This window comes from Eleutherodactylus coqui, chromosome 4 (assembly GCF_035609145.1).
Source record: "Eleutherodactylus coqui strain aEleCoq1 chromosome 4, aEleCoq1.hap1, whole genome shotgun sequence".
Classification (NCBI taxonomy): Eukaryota; Metazoa; Chordata; class Amphibia; order Anura; family Eleutherodactylidae; genus Eleutherodactylus; species Eleutherodactylus coqui.
In genome coordinates, this window is record NC_089840.1 from 65,803,400 (window position 1) to 65,813,014 (window position 9,615).

At 50.7% G+C, this 9,615-nt stretch overlaps 2 long non-coding RNA genes across 2 annotated transcripts; one reads left to right on the forward strand and one right to left on the reverse strand.

Moving 5' to 3' along the window:
* The first annotated feature begins 1,525 nt into the window (after positions 1–1,525).
* Positions 1,526–3,965, forward strand: LOC136624641 (uncharacterized). The gene is made up of 3 exons (XR_010792366.1): positions 1,526–2,291; positions 2,691–2,864; positions 3,670–3,965. It is a non-coding gene; the product is annotated as an uncharacterized lncRNA (long non-coding RNA).
* A 2,049-nt stretch (positions 3,966–6,014) lies between these two features.
* Positions 6,015–9,123, reverse strand: LOC136624642 (uncharacterized). Its single transcript, XR_010792367.1, has 3 exons — positions 8,656–9,123; positions 7,620–7,727; positions 6,015–6,441 (listed from the first exon to the last, which is right to left on the reverse strand). It is a non-coding gene; the product is annotated as an uncharacterized lncRNA (long non-coding RNA).
* Between the last annotated feature and the right edge of the window lie 492 nt (positions 9,124–9,615).

Sequence of the window (9,615 nt, forward strand, 5' to 3'; positions counted from 1 at the left end):
GGCAGCTGGCAAGGGTTACAGTACATTAAACAAGTGAACCGGTGACAGGGTCATGGGCGCCCAAGGCTCATTTATGCATGGGGAGAGTGAAGACTACCCCATCTAGTCCAATCCTACAGAATAACTACTGTAGCACAATCTGCTGAAAAAGTTAATGCTGGCTATGGCAGGAAGGGTCAGACCACACAGTGCATCCCGCTTGCTGTGTATAGGGCTGCGTAGTCAGATTGCTCATGCTGAACCCTGTCCACCGCTGGTAGTACCTACAATGGGCACACGAGTATCAGAACTGGACCACGGAGCGATGGCCTGATAGCAGATGGCATCAGGATACACTATGGGAAGAAGAACAGCAAGGGCAGTGTGATACTCTGGACAATGCTCTGCTGGGAAGCCATGGCATTAATGGGGATGTTACTTTGACCTCTGTGCATCTGTGGGATGTGCTGGAAAAGTTAGTCAGATCCATGGCGGCCGCACCTCACAACTTATAGGACCTAATGGGGTCGGACACTCTAATTTTAACAGATGTTTTTTGTAACCCCTTCCTGCTCCATGATGTACCAGTACGTCATGGAGCCACGGGGTATGTATGAAGAGTGCAGGCGTCAGCTGTTTATAACAGCTGACACCAGCGGGCAATAGCCGCGATCAGCCACGCGGCCGATCGCGGCTATTAACCATTTAAACAATTCTGACAGCGGCATTTAAATCCCGCACGATGTTCGGGGGTCCCGCACGGGAGCCGTGCAGGTATCATGGCAGCCAGGGCCTAATGAAAGGCCCCAGGGCTGCCTTACCAGACTGCCTATCAAGCCATCACCGTGGGGTGGCTTGATAGACTGCCTGTGAAAAAGCAGTATGACGTAATGCTATAGCATTACGTCATACTGCAGGAGCGATCAAAGCATCGCATGTTAACATCCCCCAGGGGGACGCATATTAACACATTCTGCCGCAGTTCTACAGCGCGGCCGATTCAGCCAATCAGCTGGCTGGAATCGGCATCACGTGACTCAGCGGCGTGCCCACGCATTGCCGTGCACGATGAGCTGTGCCCGCGCGTCACGTGGGCTGTGACGTCACCGAGCCTTGCATTTGCCCGCGGATTTTGAACAGTATTGATCTACGGAGGAAGCAAGCTGATGGTTGGAGCCTTTTGCGCTACGTGTGGAGACGCGGTCACCTGAGATTTGTGCGCTACGCTGTGCGCTACGTGTGGAGACGCGGTCACCTGAGATTTGTGCGCTGTGCGCTGCTACGAGTGGAGACGCGGTTACCTGAGATTTGTGCGCTCTGCGCTGCTACGTGTGGAGACGCGGTTACCTGAGATTTGTGCGCTCTGCGCTGCTACGTGTGGAGACGCGGTTACCTGAGATTTGTGCGCTGTGCGCTATGCTGTGTGCTACGTGTGGAGACGCGGTCACCTGAGATTTGTGCGCTGTGCGCTACGGGTGGAGACGGTGTCACCTGAGATTTGTGCGCTGTGCGCTGCTACGTGTGGAGACGAGGTCACCTGAGATTTGTGCGCTGTGCGCTATGCTGTGCGCTACGTGTGGAGACGCGGTCACCTGAGATTTGTGCGCTGTGCGCTACGGGTGGAGACGGTGTCACCTGAGATTTGTGCGCTGTGCGCTACGTGTGGAGACAACACCCAAGATTTGTGCGCTGTGCGCTATGCTGAGCGCTGCTACGTGTGGAGACGCGGTCACCTGAGATTTGTGCGCTGTGCGCTATGCTGTGCGCTACGTGTGGAGACGCGGTCACCTGAGATTTGTGCGCTCTGCACTGCTACGTGTGGAGACGCGGTCACCTGAGATTTGTGCGCTGTGCGTTATGCTGTGCGCTACGTGTGGAGACGGTGTCACCTGAGATTTGTGCGCTACGTGTGGAGACGCGGTCACCTGAGATTTGTGCGCTGTGCGCTATGCTGTGCGCTACGTGTGGAGACGCGGTCACCTGAGATTTGTGCGCTCTGCGCTGCTACGTGTGGAGACGCGGTCACCTGAGATTTGTGCGCTGTGCGCTACGCTGTGCGCTACGTGTGGAGACGGTGTCACCTGAGATTTGTGCACTGTGCGCTACGTGTGGAGACAACACCCAAGATTTGTGCGCTACGTGTGGTGAGTACGTCACCTGAGATTTGCGCGACGCCACCTGGCGCAACCTGTCTTTTTTTGCAGATTTGTGTGCCTTATTGCAAAATTACGCGTGGAGAGGATCCTGACGTTTGGACGCGTTTCGAGAAGAATTTCGCTTCGCTCGGACACCATCTGACATCACTCAGCGAGGTAAGCTGCTGCATCTGCCCAAATTTTCATCGCGTGCATCTGCTCATATGTGCATATTTGGCGCATATTTGCAGGTTTTCGCTTGCATCTGCTGATATGCGCATACTTGGCGCATATTTGCAGGTGTTCGCTTGCATCTGCTCATATGCGCATACTTGGCGCATATTTGCAGGTGTTCGCTTGCATCTGCTGATATGCGCATACTTGGCGCATATTTGCAGGTTTTCGCTTGCATATGCTGATATGCGCATACTTGGCGCATATTTGCAGGTGTTCGCTTGCATCTGCTGATATGCGCATATTTGGCGCATATTTGCCGGTTTTCTCCTGCGTCACCTGATATGTGCATATTTGCTGGTTTTTGCTTGCATGTGGTGATATGCTCTCCGTTTTCCACAGGACGACTCGTGTGGAGAGGAACCTGACATTTGGCTGCGTTTTGTACAACATACGGAACCGGAGATTGGCGTTTTAGGTGCTGATCTCACATTTGCCCCCCGCCTTTTGGAGAGGACGACTCTTCTGGAGAGGAATTTCGCTTCGCTAGGACACCACCTGATGTCACTCGGCGAGGTAAGCTGCTGCATCTGCCAAATTTTTCATTGCTTGCATCTGCTCATATGTACATGCATGCATGCATGTATGAATGCATGCATGTATGTGTGCATGTATGTATGCATGTGTGTGTGCATGCGTGCATGTGTGCGTGCGTGCATGTGTGCGTGCATGCATGTGTATGTGTGCATGCATGTGTATGTGTGCACGTGTGCATGTGTATGTGTGCATGCGTGTGTACGTGTGCATGCGTGTGAACGTAATGCATGCGTGTATGTGTGCATGCATGTGTACGTAATGCATGCGGGTGTGTGCATGCATGCATCCGTGTATACGAGCGCATGCATCTGTGTATGCGTGCGTGCATGCGTGTGTGTATACGTGCGTGCATGCATGCGTGTATACGTGTGTGCATGCGTGTATACGTGTGTGCATGCATGCGTGCATGTATACGTGCATGCGTGTATGCGTGTGTGCGTGCGTGTATGCGTGTGTGTATACGTGCATGCGTGTATGCGTGCATGTATGCGTGTATACGTGCGTGCATGTATGCGTGTATACGTGCGTGCATGTATGCGTGTATACGTGCGTGCATGTATGCGTGTATACGAGCGTGCATGTATGTATGCGTGTATACGTGCGTGCATGCATACGTGCATGCATGCCTGTATACGTGCGTGCATGCCTGTATGTATGTATGTCTAATTCTTCTGTCCAGGTTGGGGGAGTAGTGGTCATTGTAAGTGGGTTGAGCGGATCTAGGAATCAGTAATACTGGTGGGATGTGACTGTTAACCTGCTGATTTCTCGTCATTTCCTGCAGATCTGACGTCCTTGAGAACAGGAAGGCTGGCAGACAGTGAAGAGACCCTCGACGTTCAGCAATCTTGAAACCCTTCTTTTTATGAACTGTTTTTTTCCCAGTGACTCCCTTTTTTTAGATACGCTTTTTCTTTAAAAGAATTATGACGGAGGATCCTGAAAAACTGTGCAATATTTTACTGCGATGCAGTAAACAGAAAAGACCCATGAACACAGCCGCCTTTGGTCTATATCACGGAATGAACCTTGGTGTAACATCCACACTAGCAATAAATTATAAAATCTGAATTGGGTGGAGTCTGTCTGGTTTTCACTATATGTTGCAGTTGGCGGTGTGCCCTGTCCTGCTCCTGATGCAGTTGGCGGTGTGCCCTGTCCTGCTCCTGATGCAGTTGGCGGTGTGCCCTGTCCTGCTCCTGATGCAGTTGGCGGTGTGCCCTGTCCTGCTCCTGATGCAGTTGGCGGTGTGCCCTGTCCTGCTCCTGATGCAGTTGGCGGTGTGCCCTGTCCTGCTCCTGATGCAGTTGGCGGTGGGCCCTGTCCTGTTCCTGATGCAGTTGGCGGTGGGCCCTGTCCTGCTCCTGATGCAGTTGGCGGTGTGCCCTGTCCTGCTCCTGATGCAGTTGGCGGTGTGCCCTGTCCTGCTCCTGATGCAGTTGGCGGTGTCTGTTATGTGGCATGTGTATGACTCCTGTTCTGTGGTGTGGCTCCTCGGATCTGCTAGGGCCCAGTTCTTAAAGGAGATGTCCCGCGCCGAAACGGTTTTTTTTTTTTTTTTAAACCCCCCCCCCGTTCGGCGCGAGACAACCCCGATGCAGGGGTTAAAAAACCCACCCGCACAGCGCTTACCTGAATCCCGGCGGTCCGGCGTCTTCATACTCACCTGCTGAAGATGGCCGCCGGGATCCTCTGTCTTCATGGACCGCAGGGCTTCTGTGCGGTCCATTGCCGATTCCAGCCTCCTGATTGGCTGGAATCGGCACGTGACGGGGCGGAGCTACACGGAGCTACACGGAGCCCCATAGAGAAGAGGAGAAGACCCGGACTGCGCAAGCGCGGCTAATTTGGCCATCGGAGGGCGAAAATTAGTCGGCACCATGGAGACGAGGACGCCAGCAACGGAGCAGGTAAGTATAAAACTTTTTATAACTTCTGTATGGCTCATAATTAATGCACAATGTACATTACAAAGTGCATTATTATGGCCATGCAGAAGTGTATAGACCCACTTGCTGCCTCGGGACAACCCCTTTAAGATCGCTGGGCCGCCCTCTTACTGGGCTGATGTCCCCGCTTAGGTAGGGTCACTGTCATCCTCCCTGTAGCACAGGCTTGGTTGCCTAGATTCTGTGTGACTCTCCTGTGTTCCCTGTGTGCGTGTATACTACTAGACTACCACTCCTTTAGTCACGATCATGTGGGCCCTCTGCTTTATCTGCTCACACGATTGTAACAGTCTGTTCAGAAAGCCACTGACTACTTCTTTCTTTTTGGGCCCAGTGGTGCATACAGACATAACATTAGGGCCACAATGTGTATACTTGTGAACACGAGACAAAACAGGGGTATCCATTTCGGAGGTTCAATCCTCCTTTTGATGTGCAATATAGAAAAAAAAAGGTCTTGAAAAGGACATGTTTTCTAAAAATGAAATATTATTTGGTCTCCTAAATTGCATTAATTCCTAAAAATAAATGTGGGGTCAAAATACTCCTGACCCTCTCAGAGAATACATTAAGGGGTGCAGTTGTTAAAATGTGGTAAATTGTAAGGGTATCTATCATTATGACTAAGGATGAGCGAGTATACTCGCTAAGGCACTACTCGTTCGAGTAATGTGCCTTAGACGAGTATCTCCCTGCTCGTCCATAAAGATTCGGGGGCCGGCGCGGGGGAGAGCGGGGAGGAACGGAGGGGAGATCTCTCTCTATCTCCCCTGCGACTCACCTGTCAGCCGCAGCGGTCCCCGAATCTTTATGGACCAGCAGGGAGATACTCGTCCAAGGCACATTACTCGAACGAGTAGTGCCTTAGCGAGTGTTCTCGCTCATCCTTAATTATGACACCTAGCAGCCTTTGCAAACTTGGATTGGTGTAGGAAAACTAAGTGTTCCTCGAAATTCTGAAAAGTAATGTTAAATTTGTACGTCTCCTAAATGGAAAAAATAAATTTACAAAAGTTTTAAACCGTGCATCCAGAATAAAGTGAACAGATGGAAATCTATATGTTCGCAAAGATTTGTACAGCATGTTTGCACTTATTTTATATATGACATTTGACAATGTGAAAAAATGAAAATTCAAAATTGTGCAAAGTAGCAATTTTAATAAATATACACAACTTTAAACAGTCCTTTTTTACTACAGAAGTACAAGGGGAAGAAAAAAATGTCACAGTCACTTGGATATGCAAAACCTTTACGGACTTATGATATGTCAAGTGACACATGTAAAGTTCCAAATTTTCGGTCTGTCACTAAGGCGCAAACAGGCTTGTTCTCTAAGGGGATAAATAGCTTAGTGTATAAACTTTGAACCGACTAACGAGGGACAGTGAGCAGCATCACATGCAACCTGACAATCTGCATCGTACTGCTCCATCAGATCCTGATGATGTATTTCCATAGCAGGTGATGGGCCATTTCCAGCTTTTAAGCGTCCTCCGGAGCCAACATCTGGGAACTTCTGGCTCTCTGGTGATTCAACTCTGTGGTTGCGAGCAGCGGAAACGGTTACCACAGTGCAAGATTCTGACCAAAACGTATCAGCTGACCTAGAAGGAGGAAGAAAAAAAAAATTAACCCTGCCTGCAATTGGCTTAATTCCGTGGGTTTTCATAGTTATTGCACTGTCCCTGCTTTTCTTCACTCCTACTTTAAAAGATAAAGACATCGTATTTGGACAATTGGTATGTTTCTCCGAAGGTTTGTTCAGTTAGTGCAGATTAGGTGCAGTATTGGGATGGAACCTGTACGTTTGCTAAAAAAAGGAATTAAATGCTCAAATCTAATGTAATGTCTTTTTCGGCCAATAAGACGAATTTAACACAGCAAGTGTGTGTGTGAGAGAGAGAGGGGGTGGCTGAGTAAGTGGGTGAGCATACAGGCATGTATACATACATACATGCATGCCTGTATGCATACAGGCATGCATGTACGCATACAGGCATGCATGCACGCATACAGGCATGCATGCATGTACGCATAAGGCATGCACGCACGTACGCATACAGGCACGCACGTACGCATGCAGGCACGCATGCAGGCACGCATGCATGCATGCACGCGTACAGGCAGGTGTGCATGTACGCATAAGGCATGCACGCATGTACGCATAAGGCATGCACGCACATACGCATACAGGCACGCACGCACGTACGCATACAGGCACGCACGCACGTACGCGTACAGGCACGCACGCACGTACGCGTGCAGGCAGGCATGCGTGTATGCGTGCAGGCAGGCATGCGTGTATGCGTGCAGGCAGGCATGCGTGTATGCGTGCAGGCAGGCATGCGTGTACGCGTGCAGGCAGGCATGCGTGTACGCGTACAGGCAGGCATGCGTGTACGCGTACAGGCAGGCATGCGTGTACGCGTACAGGCAGGCATGCGTGTACGCGTACAGGCAGGCATGCGTGTACGCGTACAGGCATGCATGCGTGTACGCGTACAGGCATGCATGTACATATGAGCAGATGCAAGCAATGAAAAATTTGGCAGATGCAGCAGCTTACCTCGCCGAGTGACATCAGGTGGTGTCCTACCGAAGCGAAATTCCTCCACCACATGCAAGCAAAAACCAGCAAATATGCACATATCAGGTGATGCAGGAGAAAACCGCCAAATATGCGCATATCAGCAGATGCAAGCGAACACCTGCAAATATGCGCCAAGTATGCGCATATCAGCAGATGCACGCGATGAACATTTGGGCAGATGCAGCAGCTTACCTCGCCGAGTGATGTCAGATGGTGTCCGAGCGAAGCGAAATTCTTCTCGAAACGCGTCCAAACTTCAGGATCCTCTCCACACGTAATTTTGCAGTAAGGCGCACAAATCTGCAAAAAAAGACAGGTTGCGTCAGGTGGCGTCGCGCAAATCTTAGGTGACGTAGTCACCACACGTAGCGCACAAATCTTGGGTGTTGTCTCCACACGTAGCAGCGCACAGCGCACAAATCTCAGGTAACCGCGTCTCCACACGTAGCAGCGCACAAATCTCAGGTAACCGCGTCTCCACACGTAGCGCACAGCGCACAAATCTCAGGTAACCGCGTCTCCACACGTAGCAGCGCACAGCGCACAAATCTCAGGTAACCGCGTCTCCACACGTAGCAGCGCACAGCGCACAAATCTCAGGTAACCGCGTCTCCACACGTAGCAGCGCACAGCGCACAAATCTCAGGTAGCCGCGTCTCCACACGTAGCGCACAGCGTAGCGCACAGCGCACAAATCTCAGGTGGGTACTCACCACACGTAGCGCACAAATCTTACTCTCCCATCTTGTAAATTGGGGAAAAGGCTCCAACCATCAGCTTGCTTCCTCCGTAGATCAATACTGTTCAAAATCCGCGGGCAAATGCAAGGCTCGGTGACGTCACAGCCCACGTGACGCGCGGGCACAGCTCATCGTGCACGGCAATGCGCGGGCACGCCGCTGTGTCACGTGGTGCCGATTCCAGCCAGCTGATTGGCTGAATCGGCCGCGCCGGAGAACTGCGGCCTCCTTTGGTAATATGCAGGCCGCACGGCATGTGAATAGGCCGCACGGCGTGCATATGGGGATCGCGGCGACAATGCAGCGGCATGCTGGGGATCGCGGCGACAATGCAGCGGCATGCTGGGGATCGCGCTCGTGGACAATGCAGCGGCATGCTGGGGATCGCGCTCGTGGACAATGCAGCGGCATGCAGAATTGGCCGCCTCTCCGCCAATGCGCGCAGGGGAAGTAAGAGCGCAATTAAATGAGCAGATGCAGCAGCTTACCTTGGCTTTTAGTAGTCCTGTGTAAAACTTCTGCTGGCAAATCCACTTGCGCAAAATAAATAATCACCTTTGGCAAAAGCACAAAAAATACCTGCCAAATCATTAACTGTCTGTGCACACACACGAGTGCATGTAAACCGCGGGCAAGGCACTGAGCACGTGAAAACGCGGGCAAAGCACAATCCTGTGTGCACACGAGTGCATGTAAACCGCGGGCAAGGCACAATCCTGTGCACGGCAATGCGCGGGCACGCCGCTGTGTCACGTGGTGCCGATTCCAGCCAGCTGATTGGCTGAATCGGCCGCGCCGGAGAACTCAGGCCTCCTTTGGTAATATGCGTCCCGCACGGGAGCCGTGCAGGTATCATGGCAGCCAGGGCCTAATGAAAGGCCCCAGGGCTGCCTTACCAGACTGCCTATCAAGCCATCACCGTGGGGTGGCTTGATAGACTGCCTGTGAAAAAGCAGTATGACATAATGCTATAGCATTACGTCATACTGCAGGAGCGATCAAAGCATCGCATGTTAACATCCCCCAGGGGGACTTCAAAGTAATGTAAAAAAAAAAAAAACAATAAAGTTTTTTTAATTGTAAAAAAAAAAAAAAGTTATAAAAGCCTAAATCACCCCCCTTTTGCCATATTTATTATTAAAAAATCTAAATCATACAATAAAAATATGTATTTGGTATTGCCGCGTTCGTAAAAGTCCGATCTATCAAAGTAGTGCATTATTTTCCTCGCATGGTGAACGTCGTCCGAAAAATAATATAAAGAATGCCAGAAATGCACTTTTTTAGTTACCCTGTCTCCCAGGAAAAAACGCAATAAAAAGCGATCAAAAAGTCGTATGTATTCCAAATTAGTACTATCAGAAACTACAGGACATCCCGCAAAAAAATGAGGCCTTGCTCAACTACGTCTACGGAAAAATAAAAAAGTTATTGCGTGCACAAAATGA